The 20,363-nt window shown below is 37.3% G+C and overlaps 1 long non-coding RNA gene across 1 annotated transcript in view; it reads right to left on the reverse strand.

Annotated features, from left to right (window-relative positions):
- LOC118470106 (uncharacterized) overlaps positions 1 to 20,119 on the reverse strand; it is an 84,367-nt gene extending 64,248 nt beyond the window's left edge. The window contains exons 1-2 of the long non-coding RNA XR_008600454.1: positions 19,676 to 20,119; positions 19,493 to 19,580 (exon numbers count right to left, since the gene is read on the reverse strand). This is a non-coding gene — a long non-coding RNA (uncharacterized LOC118470106). The remainder of the gene's footprint in view (positions 1 to 19,492; positions 19,581 to 19,675) is intronic.
- Between the last annotated feature and the right edge of the window lie 244 nt (positions 20,120 to 20,363).

Consider the following 20,363-nt stretch of genomic DNA (forward strand, 5'->3'; position numbering starts at 1 on the left):
GTTTTGAACAATAGCCCCTTGTTAAATTCATACTGTTGCAGCAGCATCAAAAGGAAACATAAATAAAACATAAGGTATCAAAATACATTTGCAGAGTTATGAAAATTCATATTTCAATGCATTAAGTAGACTGCAAAAACCAGGCTCTCATTTGCTGTGTACCATTGCTGATTGGAGCTTTTGTTATTCCAACATCTCTCACATGTAAGCTCCTCAGTAGGTGCCGATAATCTTTGTGGATGAAGATTGAGAGATATACAGATCCAAACATCTAGAACAACAAAATCCTTGGATCAGATTCTGTTCTGTATGTAGAGAGGGGCAAAGAAGGGGCAAATTAACCTAAACATCCTATAATCTAGGGCTGTTTACGGCAATTAAAATTTCCTAACCCTCTGAGATTAAGTCAATTATCTTTATTTACTGATAAACAAGTTTTACATCTCTTTCTTCTTGCTGCTTCACAACTAACTGTAGGAGTATTTTCTGCAATAACAACAAAAAAAAAAATAAATTACCTGCATCTTTAAATTTCTGCATCAGTGGTCAAAAATGAAAAGGCACTCATGTTGACTTTAAGTTGTTGTGTGGTCCCTGCAGCTGCTGCAGAGTAAATTACTGTGTGCTGTTAGGATGTAAAACACAGAGTCACTTTCATGGCTCACTATGTGGAACAAGTGAACAGTTTGCTTTTTCAGCAAAAAAGTTCCAGCTATAACTTTGCAGAGTCAGTGTGTGTGACTGTATTTAGAACTGTATGCAGCAGGTAAACTCAGATAAGAGATGGTAAGGGTAATAATAGCCTTAAATGCAACATCAGCAATCCAAATATAAATAAAAGTAGACTGACAGGCCTTTTAGCATATGAATAACTCAAGAAACAGCTACACCTAACTTATTCATGAGATCCTGTAAAAGATGTTAATACATCACAAACACGCATGTAAAACAGGCCTGCATTTTTAATCATTATCTGTCTGCGAACGCACAAAATGTTGATATTTCATTTATAACTCTTTAATCATTAATCATAGATGAGGATTTTTGCTCACTACAATGTCCAAAAAAAAAAAAAAATTAAGGCTAAAGCATCTTCAAAAACAGTGACAAAGCACGTTGGCAAACTATTCATACATATTTAATCAGCATAAATGATTACCTTAAAATAAAATAAACAGTATTTAGATGGATTTTATCACAGTGTGAATTTGACAGGAGCCAACATGAATGAATAATGAGTAACAAGTTGAAATAGCAGCAGTATTGAATGAATTCAATACACAAAACGACAACTATTGTGTTCCCTCTACCTCACACAATGATGCTGCAAATACAAATGACAAAAACATAATTAAAGTCAAGGATAGGGGTTCATTTTAATCCTCTACGGAGCCAATATTTTGTCTGTAATGCAGACATATGTAATATGGCATAATGGCTACGGAGTTTGTGAAACATATGCAAATAGCCACTGGTTCAATAACTTGTCACAGTGAAGACATTACTGGAATTAATTCTTCTGTCTTTCTAATGATTCTCTTTAAGGTCTCCTAAGCATTCGAGGACAAACATTACACAAGACGTCTTTCATGTGCTTCCACTGACAAAAAGAAAATAAAGATATCATCATCATATACAGTACTGGACATGGCGATAGGCATCGATTTCTCCTGGCAGAGATTTCTGTCTTGTTGTTTTCAACGTGACTTTTTACCACACTTACAGCCATGGCCTTTTCCAAGTCAATTCTGGAAAACTTTTCTAATTCCATTAAGTGTATCTCCCAGCTAAAGGGCTTGACAATCAATAGTCAACCAGACCGTGAAAGTGACCAGACTCGTTCGAATAAATATGATCTTACTGGCGATATTTTTAATTCATTCTCTGGAAGGTTTCCCTTTGTTTCCAAAAGCACTGCATGTCGGCTAGTGGTAGCTGCCTCTCAATGTCTGACTATGGCGACAGATTCAGGCTCGGAGGCATCGTAGCGTGATCCACAGCGTGACTGGGGTCAACCTGAGGGAGACAGGTGTCAGGGGGACCAATAGGTCCCATGTGGGTAGAGGTTCACCACTAATGCCCCGAGGGCTCCTTTGTGAGAAGCGACAGGAGGGGGAAGAGGCGGGCTGAATACTGATGATGTCAGCTACCATGCGGCGAGACTGCGACTGGAAGCAGCAGGTGGTCGGGAAAAAGAGGGCATGGATATAATATTCTGTTTATTTATTTCTTATCTGGAGAACTGGGGGGGGGGGGGGTAATCGCAAAATTTTATGCACTACTTGCATCATTTTAAACAAAGATTAAATACATCAAATGGTGACTTGCTGAAACCTGAGAGACTCTTTTTAATTAGAGCAGGCATGTGAGAGAATATAATTTGGGTGCTTATCAGCTCAATGCAGCTGGATACAGCAAATTTATCACAGTTGCTCACATCTCCGTGATAAGGTGTTCCTCCTCGGCCTGGTGTATATTCAAATAAGACACTGAGTGAATCCCAGTAAGCTGTCTGACAGATTGTTGTTGCCAACAGAGTGAAACAAGCAACTTGTGAGTCATTCTTCACACTTCTTTGCACTTACTACCCCCAAGAATACTCCTTTATTCTCCACTTTCCTGTATCAAGAACTTGTTTTTATCCCATTAGGAAATTATGGATTAGAGTTGAGATGACTTTTCGAGAGTTGTGCTGATGACATTGAAGAAGCGCTATGCAGAGTGGCACAGCACTGAGAGAGCAGGTCATGTAACTGGAAGTCATGGTTTGGATCTCTGGAACAGCCAATATGTCATTTGCGATAGAAGTGTCCTAGAGACATCGCAGTGAACTCACAGGTACCAGTGGTAGGGTGAAGGTGGGAGCGATTTCAAGGAGGCTTAAGCTGAGTAGATAGGATTTCTAGCAGTACAGGCATGTTTGAAAGGTAAAACTGTTCCAGAGGGAGATTATTTCTGGTGGAATCAAAATATGATAGCACAGTTGCTGTATGTTTGAGAGGCATTTAATGGAAAAAAATTCATTTCAGAAGACGTAAATTTCAGAAAAGTGACACATCACTGGTTGAGTTTTTACAGACGACACAGATACAAATGATCACTAATCAAGGAGAACAGTAAAAATAAAAATATTGGTGTGAAAATTCAGAGTAACCGAAACACAAAAGCTATATTACAATACCATTTCTTATTAATATTGTATTTATGTTTAATTAAAGGCTATTACTCATAGCATAGTGCTGTTGGTGGGAGAGTACTGACTATGGAGACAGGTGGCTGCATCAGGCATTTTTAAATAAATTCACTGTATAAATATTCTGAAAATGCAAAATATCGGACCCAATAATCAACCAAGCTGATAATAAATTGATCTCTAGGACACATCACTGTTTTTTTCATATTCTCAAGCTTTGTAAAAACAAAAAGAACATGGATTTGCTCATAAAGAAATCAAGCAATCTCTTTTTTATGTGTTTAAGTCAGTGTGTCTGTTCTTTATTTTTCTCAACTACTGCTGATCTGATCTACTTCACGCTTTGTGGGTGTATCGCCAGGAACCCGAGGAGGAACAGCATCGAGTGTGAACTTGCTTGGATGATTGGTTCTTGAGTAACATATAAAGATAGATGGCGACTGCGATAAGAATGGGGGACGATGACAACGTATTTGATTACAACAACATTGCATCAGATGGCTGCACCCGGTCATAGGCCATAGCATGCATTTCCCAGAGAAAAAGACACGGCTAAAAAAATTCAACCTGGACTTTAAAGAACAGAGAGCCAACAATATGGAACTTGATTTTTGTTTAATTAAGCTATAGAAATCATCTTTAGATAATTGATAAATTAGTCGTAACAATAATCAACGAAAAAAGAGGATTAATCAATAAAAAGTCATCATTAAGTGGAACCTAAGACTATGCCATAATTTGAGTTTGAAAGTAAATATTTTAATAACCCAATACAGTCAGTGTCAAGCCTAAAGTAGTATGAATAAGCTGGTTGATAGACAAAGCTGAAAGCTACACTACTGACTGCCAAGATTAGCCCAGTTTAAACAAGCAATGTACTAGTCTTTATGATATTAATAGAAATTGAAACAATTGTAATCATAAAGTAATTGCAATATACCTAATAAATAATATTAAAAATTCAACTTTAAGGATGGGTAACATCATGCACAAATAACCAATATGATATGTAAATTATCATGCACAATCTTTAATTTCTGTCAAGACAGTTTCAAAGTTGGTCATATTTGGTGGAACTAATTTTCACAACATTACACAAAATATGTTTTTGTCTGGAATAGACTTCTCGCATTAGGTTTAGACTTTAAGCTCTGTGTGGATTAGCATGCCTTTTTGTAGACAACAGTGTGTGTAAAATGGCAATTGAGGTGAGCCCAAAAAACCTAAAATATTAGACAGTGGGAAGCTTGGTTGAAGTCATAACATTATTACAAAAATGCTGGGTTTTTGAAAACGTTCGAATTCGGTGGCACGTTATCGTTGCCATTTCATATTCCATTACAATTTTACATTATGCTTGCTTGTTATTTATTAACTCTTGGATACAGCAGTGCCACCAGTAGTTGTGGCTTGAGCTGAGTTACACTGTTATCCCCCAGGCAAGTGTGAAATAACTCTGAAATATCCACTGAGAGGGGAAGGTGAGTGGAATGAAAAGAATGACACCTACAGCTCTTTTGCACTTCTTTAGCATTGAGCTGCATGTTGACTTCAAGATGGACATTGTTGAAAAGAGTGGATTTGAATTTTGGCTGTATGAAATCTGTGCATGAAAAGATTTTTGCAGAGGGTTTAACACAGCTGATAAAATGGGAAGGGTTTGTTGCTTTTGCCCAAAGTTACACAATAACGCATGCAACAGAAAAATGCTGATAAGTATGGCTGCAGGAGGAAATGTAGATAATAAAAGCACACAACTTGTACTGAATATACTCACACAAGTCTCGTTTGGGCAGAAAATGTAAGTATTCGACCTGAGGCATGTACTACAATGCAAGAATAGAACATAGATTAATGTGTTGGCATTGATCATAGAGAACATTCAATCAGCAATATTAATTTCACTTCGATTTTGGCAAAAACTAAGGTGTTTTCTGCATCTCCATTATAATACGACAGTGTCAGACCTGTAATGTGCAGCTGTCGTGTTGGAAATAAGCAGCTGCACTGAGAGTGCAAGTAATAACGATTTATACTGTAATCATTTTCCTTCACTTCATTCCTTATAGCACTCCATTATAACAATCTGTTCCTCTTGACTGAAGTAGGCAGCACACAATCGGTTCTTTTTGTGGCAAAGAAGAGTCCCATGATGCATCAAAAAAAACCTTTAATCGGAGCAAGCACAGAGCCTGAAGAGGAGAACCTGGTTAACAAAGAAAGTCAATAATCCCCATTGTGGTACCCATTATTTTTAGGTTAGCCTTCACATAGAAAGTCTGGCTATGCAGGTAATAAACTATATTAGTAATCTTTAGTTTCACTAGTAACTAGTTCCCACTTGGTGTCCAGATTTTATTTAAAACTGATATTTTAATTAATCACAACTGGCCTTGAAACTTCAAGAGAGCATATTTCTCAAGCTGGGATTTTGCATTTAAAATTAGTCTCCAATTGTTGTTTCTAATTGTTTTCACTTGCTTCCACTTGTTGAAATTAGTTATAAAGCACAGCAGTGCTACATAATAATATTGCACTTGAAAAGTTATAAAGACTTTTTTTTTAGTGTTACATTATGTCGTAGCACTTAGAAAGCATTAAAAGGCCTTGAAACAATCCTCCATTGATTGCATTTATGCTGGTTTAATATTGTTTTTGTCATTTTTATCCATTTTTAGCATAAGCTGCTGTTGTGCTTCATTTCACATTTCACTGACCCCAACTAACAACTTTTGTGCTCTTTCTGGTTATGACAGTGAAATGTTAATGCCTTCACTGATATAAAAAGCCCAGTTAAATTAGATGTAACAGTGTAAATCTCATTGTGTCAAAATCAGCATGTGCTGTTTCATATTAATTACAATGCCGTTACATCCACTGCATATTTAACGGATATATAGAGGCAGTTCAGCATGAGAACTTTGGCTGTGCTGTGAGGACCAAGTGACACATTTTCATGTTTCAGGATTGCAGTGCTACACCTGTAAATAAGTTTATCATCCAGACTGATGGACATCTGACCTTCGCAAGTTATACAGCGGCCATCTGGAGTGTCGGAGTCCGAGCACTGTGATAGAAAAATTGCTACTGCCCAACTACAGTACTGATGTGAGAGTCTCTACAGGAAAGGAGAATGCTAGTCAAGATGGTTCTTGTTTTGACAACACAGCAGTATTGACTTTGTGAGTGAATTATGATGACCTCTGGTGTGGAGATGTCAGCCACACCAGCAGTGAGAGTTAAATCCTCCTCTGTTAGTTCCACAGAGTTTGGAAAGTCAAGTCCCTGAAACTGAAAAACACAAAAATTGACAGAGATGAGACACACAGAGGGGTCTCAGTGTTAAATACCTTTGCTGTGTCCTCGCAGTCCAAGTCGCTGGCGATTGTTTAACAGTTTTAAAGGCACTTGAAAGGGCTTGTTTGTGATTAAATCCTCTCCAACTGCGTGTGTGGGGTATATTTATGTCACCCTTTGAAGACACTTTACTCTGACACATTAGTGTGTCATTAAATATTCTAAAGACCAGGAGAAAAAAAAACACTGCTGACAAGTAAAACATGAACTGTGTCACACCGAGTGCTATGTTTATTATTAGTGTTTGTTTTGCATGGATTCCCAAGACCTGTTGCTGACTCGGAGCCTGGGGGGGTGAAGGTTCGACGCTGCAACATTTTCTGTGATTTTACACTTCACTTGACTGTACAGCTAACAGCAAGATAAAACAACACATCTATCTAAGGCCTGGGAGTCTGTTTCGTACCTATCATTTCTACCTCAAAGGACAACACGCCCATGAGGGAACGCCTCAATGATTACGATATAAATCGCGCCGGCAAGAGACCACATGAGGAGAGCGGAGAAATATGAAAGAGCGCAGTGTGTGTTTTAGGCCAGATATCAGTAAATCATGTGGGACCAAACAGAAATGAAGATTAATGGATGATTAATGGCTGTCCACAGTGAGGGAGCTGACTGTTTGGTGGGGCATGGAAGATAGGTTAAAGGATTAAGGAGAGGACCAGGTGGCACTCAGGCCCCTAACAGACCTCTTTCTCCAGCCACACCAGTGCAGCAGCTTAAGAGCTATTCTGATTAGCAGTCGCAATGGGCCGCTTACCCTGCAAATGTAAACGTAACGTAAATGTCCCTGCTGCACCCCGATCTTACTGTGTTACTGCAGTTGTTGGGGTTTTTTTGCCTGCAGCATAGTGGAAGTTTGCATATTAAAGTTTAGTTTTTAGCTTGTTTAGATTCATACTGCTTAAGAGTTAACTTTTTCCACAGCAGCTGAGACAAAAGAAAACACTGTCCATCAATAACCCTCACGCCCTTACAAGGATTTCCAGACAAGGCGAGGGGGAAAAAAAAAAAAAAAAAAACTCTTGTCATATTGATTGTTTTCTCTTCACACTTATCATATTTCATTTTGTCTCACGTTTCCACGGAGTTAATATTCCTACTACAGGATGACAAATTGCACGGGGCTTCTTTTTATCTCTCACACACTGAAGTCAAGCAGAGCAGCGGAATAATAAAAAGACAGTTCACAATATCAGTCATTGTGAATCACAGTTTCTGAGCGTATCCGCGAAATCTCAGTACTAAAATGTGGACGTCTCTTCACAGGCAATAAATATTTCTGTAAAGTACTCAGGATCTCCTACTCACTGAATATGTCTTTCTTTCTTGTGCGAAATAAAGCTTTCACACTGTAACTTTTTAGGCAACTTCTTCTCCCAGTCAGTACTTTGTGCTGAATATGCCAACAGTGAATAAAAATACACTATTGGCGGGGACAAGTGCAGGACGACCCATGGTAAATGTGTTCATATTTTTTGATTTGTCAACCATAATGATGATGTAAATAACCACAGCTCGGGGGTTTAGTTCTAGTTCTGGGGAGTTAGCAGCTCTGTAGGTAGACATCTCATTAGTTGATTTTAGCTACAAAACCGACAAGAAAAACCAACAATCTGGGTAAATAACATTATGACTGATATACTGACAAGCAAAACCAAAAAGGAATTCTAACTTGCTATAACACATGGTAATAGCCTGATAAACACACTGAATTTGCATCACTTTACTTCAGTCATTCAGCCAAACTTTTAAGCTTTTTGACTCTCATTTTCACTGCCAATTAATCTGTGACTGTTTTATTAATTAATCAATTCATTGCTTGGTATATAAAATGTAAGATAAAGCTCAATGTGACATTCTTAAACGTCTTGTTTTGTGCATAACCCAAAGACATTCACTAAACTGTTAAAGAGAAGCAAAGAAACCAGAATATATTCACATTTCAGCAGCTGGAATAAAAGATTTTAGACTTTTTTGTTTTTTTAAATTACTGAAGCCAATTAATTGATTATCAAAATAGATGCTGATTATTTTACGGTTAACAAAAGAATTGTGAATTGTTGCGACTATAGTTTTCGTTTTTTTTTTCTGTTGTAACAGTCTGTGGTTAATAGATTTGTCAGTCCTGCCTGTAGGAAACACACTTTATAGGAAGAATTAAAGTCCAAATGAAATCCAATCACATTTTTTTGGTCTGCTGCCACACACATATCTCCTCTACAAATAACATTTTTTGAGAAAAAACATTTGAAAACAAAAGAATAAAATTCAGATGATCAGATTCAGGTTTACTGACGGCACCCTTGAGTTCATCATGAGTTTGATGGAATAGTCTCCCAGCACCTGTCTGTGTAAATTTAGGTAATCAAATGTTGCATAATTGCGGTAAGACGCTGAGCCAAACAGTAGCCTGCTACACAACACAACATGACAGGAGGTACAAACAGTAAACAGACAACATTAGCTTCCCTGCTAACGTCTCCTTATCTAACTTACAAACAGGAGCACGCATCTCGTCCTGAACTTTAAGCTTCTTGAATGAGCCACCGAACAAACATTTACCGATTAAAGGATGCTGCGATCATCAGTCTGCAGACTCGATAACTGTTTAACTGCTCAGCTACAACACATTACACAGCCAGTGATTGTACTAAAATTATTGGTAACACATCTGAAAACACGTGATTATTATAAACTGGCAAAGGTGATTTTAGTTGAACATCTATATTTGTCACAAGTTTAATCAAATATGAATGGCAGGTTGGTCTTGGAACAGAGAAAACTTATAAACTGTCATACGTTTTGTATTCAAATATTGATTAAATCTGTCTGTTACTCAAGGACAAGAGAGGAAATCTCCCTTGTCAACTTTGGCAGAAAATACTGTTTTAATCTAAGATTTCATATAACTGTGGTTATGATACAAACAGAAAATAGGTTTTCAGGGCCTATATTAACAAGTGCTGTTATTTCTTTGAGTTGACTTTCAAAATTTACACACACAATCTAATTCTTGCTTTTTTTTTCTGTCAGTTTTTCATGAGGATAGCCAGGTAGGAAGCAGCATGAACATAAATCCTGTTATTTGAATCAATGACCAAGTCTGAGGTGGCGTCAGATCAGAGGTCTGGAATCAGTAGCTGGAACCTCGTATCACTAAAACTAAAACAGTGATTCACAAAAATGTAATAATCAGTTGTGAGTGAGACTGCTGCAAAGGTAGCATGAAATCCCAAAAAGACTGCTGATTGTGATCTATAATTAGATTTTTTTTCTCTATTAACTTGAGGTAATTTTATGTCAGAAACAATATTTCAGAAAAACAATTATTATTCACAAAAACATAAAGGCTAGTTGAGATAAATGAAATTAAGTGGTTAAGTTTGTCAAATTTTGCATAATCTGTACCTGTAAGACCTTGTAATTTAAAAGTCCACCAAAGCAGTATTTTATGCATGAATACTTCATGAAAAATTGTATTTATTTCAATTTTATTTTTACCATAAAGCCAGAAAAGCTTTGTCTTTTTTAACGCTGTGGTAAACTGTATGCTGAACACAACTAGTAATATTTCTGCCTCTCCACTGCTTGTTTGCTTCCAAGAAACGCTTGTATTGTGCCAGTCTGTGACCTGAAGACTGTGAAGAATGAGATTACTCTGTTATTGACCCACCAAACATACAAAGGTGCTCAGAAGTATTTAAGGCATCCATTTCATTTTTCTGTGCTTCTCACAATAATAGGTTGCTGCTGCAGTAAACTTCCCACTCAATTGATGGTTACAGCCTGGGGTACATGGCAGAGATACAGACGCTGTATGTGGTGAGTGATAAGTGAATGAGTTTTGAGGGAAAAAACCAAAGATTACACACACAGAAGAGGCTGCTTTTTCAGTTTTACATGCATCGCTGAGGGGAAACCTACTATAAACAATATTTAAACAGCGTGTAGTGACTGTGTGTTTTGTGAATGCAGGAAATGCAGGAGAAAGAGAGAAAATAGAGCATAAATTCTGAAATTAGTGCAACAAAATCTGTGATGTACACATTACACCAAATTTAACTAGCATTTTAGGGTTTAAACTGGAAAATATTAGACTTGTTTAGACCCAGAGCCTGACAATAACAGGACCCGTCAACATGGCAGAAAGAGCTACCGTGTTGCCCACAATGGAAACTTGGAATTGGACTGAACTGCAGGATAGCAGGCAAACAATGGCACAGGGGAGGCCAAGAAATATAAAGGCAGAAAATCAGTCAATACTGTAAAAAGAAAACTTCACTATATTCTCATTTTAGCCCGTACTTGCTTGCGGCTTCTTCAAATCAAAAATAGTTCAAATTTGACCCACACAAACACACTATATGGCCAAAAGAATATGTGCACCCTAACATTACAGCTTAGGATACTTGCACAGTAATAAATTTCCACTTTAACACAGCATTTTGAAACAAAAACAATCTCTGTCCAGACTCACATTTTAGCACCATTTTAGAAATAACCTATGTGCACACACTAGGTAACAGTGTAGTGTGATGAATCAGGATATGAATGTAGTTAATGTAAAGTAAATAAAGCAGACATGGGTGTCTGCAAAAGTCTCAGTTTCTCAGTTTTCAAACTAAAACAATGTAAGCCAGTGTTTCCCAAAGTTTCAGTTTTAGGGGTGCTAAAATACAGGAATAGTGTGGTCAATGGCCGTAAACACAGCAGAGGTTATGCGTTTCAAAATGAAAATGCATTACTGAGGTTGTAAGCCAAGTATGATTGCTGAACAATTTCTGACACAACCATTGGCAATAATGTGTTGCTCAAAGAGCGTCCACTTCTCTAGATGATCTCTCTACAAGATTTTATAACCTGGCTGCAGGGATTTGTTCTCCTTTACTGAGGTCAGGTACCAATATAGGGTGATAAGACCGAGATTCAATTCGACCCAAGGCAGTCTCACATAGCCAGCCCATTCTGCTGTGCAGAACGGTCTGACAGCACCTTATTATCGTTGTTCTATACTGGGAAAAACACTCTGGCTTGTTGGTATTTCTTTAAATCAGTGGCAGTTGTTTTTGGGCAGAGCTCAGCAAAGGATGAGGGGACGATCTTCACCCAAAATAGAGAATTTTTTGGGGTCCTTTGCACACAGGGAGGCAAGCGCTGTAATTAAAAGGGACAATTCACTGAAAAAACTATCATGACTGCCTTAATGCACGATCCAAATACACTGAAAAGGTAGAATTAGTGTGGTAGGTTGCCAGCCCAGAGGTAGTGGTTGTTGTTCACCATAGTAAAGGGGATTTTGAAAACGAGCAAACAAACTTGCAACTGGTTGACCAAGTCCTTGCAGACCAAACTGGGCTTTGTGCATTAAGGCTTTACTATGTAGAAATGTAAAAGGATTGAAAGCACATAGCTATAAATATCATTATGTTATAAAACATCACAAGATTTCCCTTAACTGCAAGTAAGGGAGTCTATGGAACCAAGTACACAAATGTATGTGGACATACTACTGCCTTACATAGCATTTGACTTTCAGACTTTAAAGGCATCATATCAGGGCTGAAACAATTCCTCGAGTTATGAGAATAATTCGATTACTAAAATTCCTCAAGGCAAAATTCTCTGAATCAACGCTTCATTTAATGAACTACATGCTAGACCCCAGGTCACGAAACGGCAGACCGCGGTCCGATGCCAGACCAAGACTTCATTAGATACAAACTGGGTCCTTAAATTTGAGGGGATGCTTCTATTTTAACCAGCGCAGCTTCTCTATTGTGTACAGCAGGAGTGCCCAACCAGTCCGCTGTCTAAACGGTCAACTAAACTAGCCGTCGGTGAACTAAAATGAGGACAGATTCAGCTGCTGCACAGTTTATTTCTCGCCTCAAATGCTTTCAGAAATACTTTTCCCTGAAGTGTTTTTGAAATAAAGGAGAAAGGTTGCAGCCGAGCCGCTATGTTTATCCGATGCATCTGCCGGACTGTCAAGCTGAAAGATCGGTCACGTGACCACCTAGTGACCCGCTGAAGCTCAAGCGCTGTCATGTGACAATGTTGTGGCCCGCTAGTGACAGCCCACCATGCGAGCCATTTTCAGATGCGGCGCGTTTACATACGGGAAAAATGCATCTAGTGGACACATACCTTCACTGTATGCTTTCTGTAAGTATTCAGGCACCGTGCCAGCATTTGGCTTGAAAAAAAAAAAAGATAGGACTACATTGCCAATCTACCAATGGAATAAGGGGAACGCAGCTTTTGCTCTCAACCAAACTAATATCACTAGCCAATGGGAAGTAGAGTAGGGGCGGGACTTAGAAAGACGTTGAGATCCAGCTGCATTTGAGTCCATACCGGCACGCAGAGAGCACAGTATTCCACCAAGGCTTCTCAGTCATTGTATAATTTCCGACTATATATGTACAATGCCCCTATACTATACTATAGCCTGTATGTGTCCAAGATGGTTATTTCTGTTGCACAACATGCTCACTTCCGCTTTTGATGTTGTAACGTGCATGCCTTGTGCAGAATCCGATTACTCGATTAATTGCCAGAATGATCGATAGAATACTCGATTACTAAAATAATAGATAGCTGCAGCCCTACATCATATTGTCGTTTACTGCAGTGCATTACCTTGCAAAGGCACGATCTAAATGCACAGCTAGTAACAGTAGTACTTGTCAATTTGGAACAAGCACTTTTTTCCTACCGGCACTTTCAATATGGCACATAAACAAAGTTTCGAGATGAAGTGAGTCTGCCTATGACTGAGCCATATGTTCACTTACATTCTCAAGTCTGACACTGCCAAAAGCTTTCCACTTCTTCCACCTACTCAGCTCTTACATATCATTAAACTAACTGCCAGCTATATAAATAAAAACCTAAACTAATGTTAACAACTAGGCGGTCAATGAATATCATGTCCACCCACAGAATGAATTATGTTACATGTGTTTTATTCTAAATTTTGACTCCAGTATTATCAGCTATTCGTCTCCTTGATTAACAATATTTCGTATCAGGCCTGAAAAAGACAAAAAAAAAATAACCAAACAGTCGACCCTTGTTAGAAACTCATTTGAGCTTAGTTTGCTCAAGCAGTGCAGGTGGTGACCAGCTGACTTGTGTCAGACTGAATCAGGGCGCCAGGTAGCACTTGATGTTAAGACTATTCAGTGCTACAAACCAATATTCTTGCTTTAACCTTTGCTGATACCAGTTCTAATACATAATCACTGAACTCGGCACTTCTTCTAAATACAAAACTGCAGTTGGAAGCAAAAGAATACAAATAAAGGGGTTGTTAACCAGAGACCTCCTGAAAGCAGAATTTGAAGAGACTTGCTCTTGTTAGGTTAAATTAAACAGCTTTTACTGATTTTTGGTGTTAATAATTGTTTCAAAAGCTACATTATATTATACTATATTTCACACTTTTGCTCCTGTCAAGAAACAAAATACATGTTAGTTAGGGCTGAAACAACTAATTGATTGTAAATACAAATCCCAATTTAAACAATGCAATTAGCAAATCACAAATGACTACAATTTAGGATAACTGTCATGCAGATTGTCTGATCCAGGGTTTAAATAAATAAAGTACTGAATAAAGTCTATCCAATATCAGTTTGTCAGAAAAATTGCAATTAGATATTTCCCCAAGTCTTTCATCCTCAACACTAGCTGGAAAACCTTTGTTTGTTTATGCATAATTTTTGCTTATTTATGAATAATGGTTCCTCATGTTTTTGTGTCCTGCACTCTTATAGCCTAAAAGGTGTGCAACACTTCATTCTTACGACTCAACATGCTGCACTTGATACATTTAGAGGTCAATAGTTCATAAAAGGTATATATGTTTATTATGCCCTCAAGTATATTTGTGTGTCTTTGTCCTTAATAGTAAAAAGGGAAAGAAGACACTTGTGTCGTGACAAATGTCCTTAATCATTCTTTATCACTCTGCCGGTGCTGAAATATGGGCTATACGCACGTTGGACCATTATCACTCATACTGAAGCTTATCAAGATAAGTCCAATATTCTATCAACTTTGGCAACCAAAACCTAATGATGTCTGGTGGCCGGGTTTGGCAAACATTTATAAAACTTCCCATCAGACCCTGAAGTTTTACATTATTTAGCTGAGACAGCAGCTTGGCTGCACTGGCGTTAACAGGAAGGGCAATGAGACAACAACTGACAGAAAGCCAAAAACCCAACTAATGCCTCAAATCAATTGAAAGTCAAAGGGATGTACGGAACCATAACAGATGCATTTATCCTATGCACATATGCCAATTTAACGTCACTGTCGGTACATATCAGTATATATGATCCTCAACAGTACCTCAAAAATAAACCTGAACACCTGTATAGTTAATGGGCCCAAATTAGTTTGATTTTACGTGTTGAATCTGAACTCAGGCTGTCAGTCATTTCAACAAAGAAAAAAAAAGAAAAAAGTAAAAGCTAATTCAGAGAGCTGCCCTACAGCGGATTATCACAGGTTGGGTTCTATCAATTAATGAGATGTCAACAATTGTTTGGTCCTGTATTATTCATGTCACAGCAGTAATAAATAATGAGCCAGGTAAATTGAGAAAACTCTCAGCTCAAGAGTCCTTTCGCGATGCTTCTCAGGGCTTTTAACCTCTAGACGGTGTCATTTCTTTCTGTCCAGCGAGAGTGCAGGAACAAGGTCCCCAAACGAAGGGATATTATTAAGGACTTGAGAGACAAGGTGGACGAGATGAGGGGCACAGAGGCAGGATTGTGTTTGCGGAAGATTAAGGCCCTTCAGGATGGAAGAATGATGGATGGATGGGAGTCCTTCATCCATCAGGGCCTGTTTACATCACCTTTAAACAGGCCAACCATGCCAAGTCTCCCTCTCTCTGCACTCCCTTAAAGGGGCCAGCTGCTGATTTGACCCGAGCTTCATACCGATTCCAATCATTGCCATGATGGATCACATGGGGGAGCATATATATAAGTGACAAGAGAGACTTATGGAGCCATTTGCCAAAGCCCTTATCCACTTGTCAGAGTTTTTGTTTCCTGCTGAATCCGCGTGTTCTCCGTATATTACAGTACCACAGTTGTAGCTTGTCATTCGCCTTGAAATGCTACACCACATACTTTACATCATTCACAAATGACACAAAGCTGTAAACATGTCACAATTTAATGGCCCATTGTCTGTTTGGTTTGAATGAGGCCCAAATGAGACATAGCCGACTGCTTCCTGCCGTCTTGGCTTTCTAACCATTATCAACAGTGAGACTCTTTTATCCGATGCTTACTCTTTCATTTCATGGGCTGTCTGTTTGAAACATGGAGCACGTTTTCAAAGACAATGCTCCACTATAGGAATTCAAAGTAGACTGCTGAATAGCTCCCACCAGCTCACAAAGAGCACCCTTATTTTTGAATCTCAAAGTGATTTTTATTAGAAATCCTAAACTACCAGAAAATTCCTTTTGAGGATGGTTTATAGTGTTTCCCCATATTTATAATGAGTATTTTTCCCCTGTTTTAAACCCATATTTCAAATGCTGTTTGAAGTAGTGCCTTTTCTATGTGGAGATATAGTATTTCATGGTTCTATTCGTGCTATGCAGACATCTTAAACTCAGACTTGTCAAATCAAATCTAGAAAGAAAATATCTCGACTAATGTTTTCTGAGCACTAACAACGAACATACCTGTGGAACAGTTTATCTTGTTTAGTTTTAGATTGGCTCCCCGATTTCATTTACTTTAAAATGTTTTCCTTGAAGAGATGTTTGTACTCTCTCATTTTCATCTCTCCAGGCAAATGTGATTTTCCACATCTTAAAACTCTCGGTGTAAAGACATCAATTTTTCTGACAGAACTACAGTACATAGTTGAAAAAAAAGCTCTTGAGGAAAGAAGCCTGTATTCCTCTGACTATGATGATATTGAAAATCTTGGCCTTTACCTTTCCTCTCTCTGACTTATTGTCAGATAATGACATATTCCTTTATCTCCTCCTCGCAGACACCTAAAGTATATTCTCATAACCAGCATAACGAGTCTTCCACTGACCGCTGAAGTTGCATTATTCAGCATCTTTCTCTTGGCTTTTTCTGCACTGTAACCTTTGTACCTGCCTGGCAGATCACACATCTAAATGTGAGCGAGGCAGGTAAATGGTATTTCTTTGTGGATGCTTTATGCACAGTAGTCTTCACTGCATACAACTTGCAAACCCAACTTTGCCGGCGCTGAAAAATCCAGATCGAATAATTGTTATCATTTAATGGCAAGATATGAAATATCTGCCAACAGAGCTTGTTGTTTTTTTTTTTTCCCTGTGATATGGCTCATCAAGTGCAAATAGTAAATGAAATTTAGCTTTTGCTGCCATTTAAATATAGCTCTTTATTGATCCCTGAGGGGAATTCAATTTGTGGATATATGGAAATGTATTGTGTTCTATCCTTGTGTCCCTTTCTCCTGATAGAATATTATTCACTCCACCGATTTGAAATTATACATTGTGAAAAGATGTGCTGTCATGAACATCTTGGATCTTAAATAGAAGAATACAAAAAGGATATACACAGAGAGCACTTTTTAAAAATGATATGATTCACTGGCTTCAGTAAAGCCTTCTGACAGTGCAGTGATTTCCATTGTTTGTTCACAACAAAAAAGAGAATCAAAATCCATGGTTTCCAAGCAGTATCGACAGAGCCCTCATTTGAAATTAATAGAATACATCTGCTCTAAGCCGTTTCACTGGGAAGCACTGTGTCAGGTGAGCAGGGCTACACCTAAGACAGCTTCGCAAGGACTGTTCACTGTGCTAATATATACCAAATCAGGGATGTGAAAGTCTAACGAGCAGGTTCCAAGCAGTAGTGTAAAGAAAGACACATAATTTAGCGGCGTAAGTTGCTCAAATGGTTTTACATTCATTCTGGCTTCTTGCACATTCTATCAAGTGGGGCTGCAACTAATGATTACTGTCATTGTCATTTACTCTGTCAGTTATTTTCTTGATTTGCTCCATAAAACATCAGACAATGGTAAAAAAAAAATGTCCTTTTATGTTTCTCAAATCCCGAGCTGATGTCTTAAAGAAAAATGAGTTTTAAAAAAATGCAAAAATACTAAAATGAAAAAGAAGGACTCTTTGTTTTTTTGCTTAAAATTATATTCAAAATAGTTGGGGAATGATTCCTTAATTAATTGTTTGGCCCTTTAGACAATTCAATATAGCTCAAATACATTTAGACTATACTATAGGCACAGGTGCAGACATCCATCAACACCTCTACAGAACAAATCAATCTGTTGCTTTCAGTAACTATAACTTCACAAACAGAGGCTACAACATTATATATAATACAAATAAACCTGCCTAACATAAATACTAAGGTAAAAAGACTACAATATATAACGCAAATCTCGAAGACTAATTTTAAATACTCAGGTTAAGACACTACAATATGGTGCATAATACAATTTAACCTGACAAATGTAAATACTAAGGTCAAGAAAATTTTCCAGACAAACTTCATACTAAGACAGCAACCCTACAATATTATATCTGATACAAATATGACCTGTGAAACTTAAATACTAATGTTATGACCCAATAATATTACATACAATGGAAATTTACCTGACTAATTTAAATATTTAGGTTGAAAACCAATAATATCATACACTGTACGTTATAAATTACCCCGACTAATGTAAATACTAAAGTTAAAATCCCACAATATTATATCTCATATAGAACTATTAATGTTAAGACCCTACAATATTATGTACAATGTAATTTTACCCAACCAATATAAATATCTATGTTGGGAACCTACAATATTACATATAATACAAATCAACCTGACTGATATAATATTAAGCATACAAATATCATGTCAAATTTACCTAATTAATTTAAATAGCAAAGTTCAAACTGTACAATATTATATCTCATACAAATTCACCTGGAAAATTTCAATTATAATATGCAGACTCTACAGTATCATATACAATACTAATTTACCGCAACAATTTAAATACTAAGGTTAAAACCGTGCACAATATTATTTCTCAAACACATTTACCTGACTAATCTAAATATTAAAGGTAAAATGCTATAATATTATATGTCGTACAGGTGTACCAAGCAAATTTAAATAATAACATTAACACCCGACAGTATTATGTATTACATATATATATATATATATATATATATATATATATATATATATATATATATATATATATATATATATATATATATATATATATAAAAACACTAGTTTACCGGAATCATTTTAAATATTTAGGTAAGTTCAAGGCATTACAGTATTATCTATTATATAAATAAATGTGACACACTTAAATATTATGATAAAGAACCCTGCAATAATACATGTACTAATTAGCCTGTTAAAATTAAATATTAAGGTACCTAAAACATTATGTAAAAAATAAAAAAAAATTGCCCAATTAATTTACTTATTAAGGCTATCATCATAAAAATGTTGAAAAGGGTTAAAAAAAAATGCCACCTTAATTCATCACTCATATTACAACATCTGTCAAAACAACAACAATATGATTGTTTTAGCATGTAGGTAAGCCATAATCAACAGGAAGAGGGAGAAAATTCTAACTCCAACACAGCAAGGCATTATTTAAATCCTTGAATGAGCATATTGAACTTCATTGGCAGACTAACACAGCCATCTCTGAGCTAAAACGTAAATATAGACTGCAACAATAAACCAACAGCAAACTCCATGTCTCATGCATTACAAGCCATAAATATTACATACACAGCTTCACAACCAAATTAGCTAACACGCAGAAACACACAGCAGGGCTCACAACAACATGGAAAATCCACCACGGCAAATACAATAATTTCAGGCTTACCTCTGATGATTTCCCACTGATTTGTGTCTGGTTTGGCGCAGTCCTGCGGCGATTTGGTGCACAGCTTCCACCGCATACCGTCAGTTTGCTAAGTAAAAATCCCAGAAAAACGTCCACAGCTTAATGTAAAAATAATATCCACTTATCTGCGACACTTAGTCCACTTAAAAACATTACACCAACCTGTACAAAAGCAGTCCAGGAGACTTTATTTGATAGTTGAATTCACAGTTAAGGCTTGGTGGCGCTAATGGACTCCTCCGCGGATGTCCGTGGCCGTGCACTGCCGCCCTGTGGTCTCTCTCTCTTCTGTGAAGCTAGCAGTGGTATTAGCCACCTGCTCCTTCATTCTTACCTCTTCACAAAGCTTCTCAAAGGTTACTGCGGTTACTCCGTTAACCTTATCGGTCGCCGAGCTAGTCCTAAGCTATATTAACTTTAACTAACGTTAGCTCGAGCTAGCAAAGTAGCCGCTAGTTCGCTTCTGGCTAACGGCCAAGTTCTCCCGAACGCGCCTGAATGAAGACAAGATGGCCGACGTCTGTTTATATAAATCACATGACCTCAGGAGAGGAAGTAGTTTTTTGCTTTTCTATTGCTTTTATTTTTCGTTTTTTTTTTTTTCAAATGCCCACCAAATAGCACAGTGCTCTACCCCCCCCCCCAAAGCTTTAAACAACTTTTAAAATTATGTTTTCAATTAGTACAGATTAAATGTGTGTAAAACGTGCTGATAAAAAAAGTTAGAAAGATTGTTAAAAACTTTTGCTTTTAAGCATTTTAAGGAATGTTTATACCAAACATGTTTAGCAAGTCATTTCTTACAGTTTATTAAACAGTGTGAATAGGCTATGGATAACCGAAAGACACT

This window comes from Amphiprion ocellaris, chromosome 22 (assembly GCF_022539595.1).
Source record: "Amphiprion ocellaris isolate individual 3 ecotype Okinawa chromosome 22, ASM2253959v1, whole genome shotgun sequence".
Lineage (NCBI taxonomy): Eukaryota > Metazoa > Chordata > Actinopteri > Pomacentridae > Amphiprion > Amphiprion ocellaris.